The sequence below is a fragment of the Mastigoproctus giganteus genome, chromosome 6 (genome assembly GCF_048544385.1).
Source record: "Mastigoproctus giganteus isolate SK-2022 chromosome 6, ASM4854438v1, whole genome shotgun sequence".
In the NCBI taxonomy this organism is placed as follows: domain Eukaryota; kingdom Metazoa; phylum Arthropoda; class Arachnida; order Uropygi; family Thelyphonidae; genus Mastigoproctus; species Mastigoproctus giganteus.
The window spans coordinates 110,108,040-110,113,257 of NC_143580.1; positions in this window are offsets into that span (position 1 = coordinate 110,108,040).

The following is a 5,218-nucleotide window of genomic DNA, read 5'->3' on the forward strand; positions in this document are numbered from 1 at the left end:
ATAATAAGTCCACATTTTGTTGTGTGCCCATCACCAAGTTCAATCACCTTTTTGTTTTCAATTCCTGGATTATTAACATGTAGTCGCACGTTGAAAGCAGGCAGCTATAAACCTTCTATTGGAATATCTACCTATTTCCATATGACATTCAAAAGTTGAGCAAACCAGAGACATACCAGTGATGGTACAAAAAATCTGACATTAACAAGGTCACGAGATTGAGAGGCTAATATGAACATCGGGTTGTGGTAAAGATATTTGATTAAAAAGCTCTTCGCGAATTAGTTTCCACTTGGCTTATTCCGTTATTTGCATTTTGGGGTTTAAGTGCTCTCGATGGAAGGGAGATAGCTTCTCCACATGATTGAAGAAGCACTTAACGTTACACATACCTTGTAATTTTGATTAAGATGTTACTCAGCGTAGCTGAGAGGGAAGATACTGAAACAGTCTGCATTTTTGTCTATTGATACTACAAGGGGGAAAGTTGTTTGTCCCTCTTCAGTGGCGTATGTGTTTTGACTTCAATAGTAGTAGGCTAGTAAGCTGTTACTTGTTGGTTCTGTCTTTTAGCGAACTTGTTCACAAAGAATGATATCTTCCTAGGTGATTGACGGTGGTCTTGCCGCTAGCCCATGAAATGACAGCTTCCGCCCCTTGGGTGATGAATGGCTGAACTGCACTTGGCCAACCTCGCATTCTTAAGTACTTGGCCCGCGTGGTACTCGTAGACCTTCAGGCTGTTCACGCACTTCCCATGACGCTTCTGGACAATAGACTTTTGCGTAATTCCTACAAATTCAGAGAATTTTTTCGTTCAATTTTATTCAATTAAATTTATTTATTTACCGCAAAGGATCTGTTGTGTTATATTAAAAACACGGGAAATATTTATTCTGTTAAAAATGCGCGATAAGCTTAATTTTAACGTGAAATCCGTACTAGTAACAGCGCATTTTTAACACGACTTGGTGTAGAAGTCTTGTTTATCATTTGAAAACGCTCTGGCGTCTAATGTCGAATAATAAATAAATTACTTAAATAATAGGCCGTCCAATGGAAATGACGAAGTCAGCGATGATCTGCAATCATGAATCAGTATTATATGGTTGCCAATTCCTAAGCATTACTTTCACATGTTCCAGTATATGAAATACGTCACTATCTGCTAATATTAGGAGAAATCTCATATTTAAAACTGAAGCTTTTTTTTTTTTTTTTTTTTTAACATTTTAGAACTTGACATTGATGAGATACCAGCGGCATAAATGTCGCCGTTTTCCTCAAAATATCCAAGTTCACGATTCTTAAGCCAGGCTCGAATTAATACGTGAAATCTTAAGGGTCACGATATATCAAATCCCCCTTTGGAACACTGCCATCAATAGGTATCTCGCATTTTGAGATTTGAATCATAAACTGGTTTTCATGATGATAGATGTTCGTCCATCCAACCTCTGATAAATGTCCTAATATAGGCATTGATAGATGTCCATACATCCTTTAAAACTCGACATCGAACAACGACGTCGTTTCTGACATCATACAACTATATATACAAAGTTACAAATCTGGCTTTATTCAAGAGCTTAACTGTGCAGCAACTCGGCTGAACCAAACTTAATTCCCACCACGAGCCAATTGTTGTCCTACGGCAAGTACCGATACCAAATTTCCTTATCAGTGAGAGAAGAATGAAACAGGCAATTCTCTAAAATATTTTGGGCTTGGGAAAAAATGCACTGAAGTTTCCAGAATTACACTATGGGACTTGTTATTGAACCGTGAAGGTCAGTTCGCTTTTGTTGCTCATACCTCTCGGGGATCATGCAACCTCAAGAATACACTCAGTGATCAGTGAATTGTGACTACCCCCAACCGTAATGGACTATCCCGCATAACTGGCAGTACAAAAAAGCTGAACAACGTCGTGTACTACAGCAGTGGCCATTTGTATCTGGTCGTGCAAGTCAAAGTGATGAAGTAGCAGTTATAGGACATGGTAAAGATATCACGGAGTTTCAAACTGGCATGACTGTGGGAGCTTGTGTGTCGGGTGCTTTCATATCGGAAACTGCCCGATTTGTCGGTTGCTCATGGCCCGCTGTGGTTAAGGTGCACAAAGAATGGTGTGAAACAGGTCTTCCCGCCGACAGAACTGTAAAGGACTACACAAGGCGGATGTTCGTGGTAAGCGAAGGATGCAGCTTGTTGTACGAATTAAATGGCATGTCGCTGTGCAACGGTTGACATCGCAATACAATATGGGGAATGCAAAAATAATATCCCAATGATGATGCGTCACACACTCAGATGTATGGGTTTCCACAGCAGACGACCCAAGAGACACCCCTCTTCACCGCTGATCATCGTCGACGGCGGATCACATGGTGTCAACAACACGCTGGTTGGACACATGACTTGAAATGAGTGTGCTGTTCGGATGAGTCCAAATACTTGGTCCAACACACCAACGAACGCCTTCGTGTATGACGCAAGCAACAAGACTCCATGGATTCATCGTGCATGGTATCCTGGCAGATGACGGTGGTTGCTTAAATTATGGGTTATATCTGCTATCAAGAGCTAGGATCCCTGGTGCGTATGGGCCAACGTTTCAACGTTGGCCCATACAGACCTTACCAACGTTTCAACGTTGGTAAGGTCTGTATGTGTTTCCTGTCTATGGTGGCTCCTAGGCGTATGCCTGTCTCCACCTAATGTCTCTGTGATGGAATACAGAACATCTGTAAATGTGTATGTGATAGTGCGTGTACTGTAGTATGTGTTTATGTCAGGCCACCAGGGAGCAGCTAACACCTGGATAGCTGATTCCTGGTGCCCAACTTCAACACATTGAGCCGGACATGTACCAGTAGTCGGTGCTATAATGCATCAAATCCCGCATCCACCAGTGGTTATGCCATACCGGTGGATGCCAGCAATCCCGTACCCAGGTCGCCCTCACCTGGGTACCAGCTAAAAAAAAAAAAAAAAAAAACACTGGATCCCCCAATCCATCAAGTTACCAGCAATATCCCGTACCTAGGTACAAGAAAAAAATAATAATAATAATAAAAACAAATAAATAATTAAAATAAAAAAGAGAAGAGTGCACATAGATGTGAAGCCAATTGCAAGTCATGAAGAACTTATATGTTCCTGTTCACTACTCCAGGACCCTCAATATTCACTAGGTTTCTTCTTCTAGCGAAGGCACGAATACAAAACTTCTGCAATGCATTGAAATCACTAGCCTTAGCCAGTAATGACTGTTCCACTCCTGGCTGTAGTTGTGGAACCTGCACCAACAGTTACTGCCTCTCGTCAAAGTAATGCGGACATTCATAGAGCACATGTGCCCAGGTCTCTTCTAAACCACAATCACACTGACTATAAACTTCTAACCTGAAGTAACACAACTTAAATTTAAGCGACCCATGTCCAGTTAGAATATAAGACGTGACCATGGAGATATAGAATCATTTTCCGGCAGATGTACAAGTAATATACCTTACATCAGGAATAAACTTCATTGTAACTTTTCCTGTCTCACTAGCAATCCATCTTTCTTGCCATAAGTTATATAAAAGCTTCAGTATTCTCTTTTTTTCTTTCTTAATATCGCTGTTACTTTGGACACTGATCTCCATAATGGTTATTGGAATTTGCTTCCTCAGAGCATATGATAACCTTCTGTACACTATAAAGATCCAAAGGTAGAATCCCGACCATTACTTGCAACGCATTGGTTGACACTGTTCTGCATGTTCGAAATATGGCTATTAACATAAACCTGTGTAAGGATAACAGTTTAATCCGAACTTTACTCATAATCACTTTATTGTACCATATTTCAGCTGCATAAGCAACTATAGGTAAAAAGACAGCCTTATAGTATAGCATCAAGGTCTTTTTCTGTAAAGCCCACTCCGATCTTGTAATTCTCACTACCGCAGATGTAAAACTTTATTTTCTCCGTAATACTAGCAATGTGGGGCATAAAACTAAACCGGTCATCTATTATTACTCCTAAATATTTAGTTCTGGGGACATATGGTATCTGTTGTCCATTAATCAAAACTCTAGGTGGTCTCCGATAATTAAAATGGTGATTAAAAATCATCATTACTGTTTTCTTAGATGAGATTTTTAATTTATTAATATTAGCCCAATTTTCTAGGTCCTGTAAAACAGCCGCTACTACTTCTTCCTAGATCTGCCTGTGATACAAACAACCAAACCTTCCGCATACGCTATCTTGTGGCAGTGTGCATGATTCCGAGAGAGCCAATCATCCAATACTAAGTTCCAGAAAGTTGGACCCAAAACCGATCCTTGGGGACGGCCTCTATATATCCTCCCACTGTATGACAGATGCTGTGCTTTAACTTGAATTTTCCGATTTGAAAATGGGAAGTGCATTCAAGCTTCCTAAGGCCACCTAAAACCCTCTTCCACCACAGGGAATCGAACGCGCCCTCGAAATCAATAAACACTGCCATAACATATTTCTCTACAGATGTATTACAATATTCTATCAAATCATTTACAGCATCCTCTGTAGATTTGCCATTTTGAAATCCATACTGATTTGTCTTTTCTAAATTGCGACAGTCCACCATCTGTTGTATTCGAATCAACAATAGTCGCTCATACAGTTTACCCAAATTTTCCAGCAAGGATATATTTCTGGTTTGTACCCTCTGGGATCGGTCACCTCTTTTCCTGGGGCTTCCTTAATATCTTTAACAAAGCAGACTTCCATATTTCTAGAAAAACACCCTCCAAAAAACATTTGTTATACATGTTTAGAAGAACAACTGGAAACAGATCATACATCTTGACTATAGCTACATTTTCAACCAAGTCTTGTCCGGGACACTTACTGCTATTCAACTTTGACACAGCTACTTTTAATTCTTCACCAGTAAACAACTCCGTTTTGCTCGTTAATGCTGTACTCATCATTTTCTCGTCGAATATCAACTTGTAATATATTATAATTTCTTTGATCATCCTCGGGAAATAACTTAACTATAGCTTCCACTGTAGAGATCCAGTTTATTGTCTCATCATTTCCACTAATTACTGTATTAAAAATGTCTCCTGCCATTATTTTATTTTTACAGATTTTGTAAAGAAGACCCCAGGGTCTGTGTTACCTGTGGTTGATAACAAATTTTTCCAAGCCTTTAATTTACTATCCATAATGAAT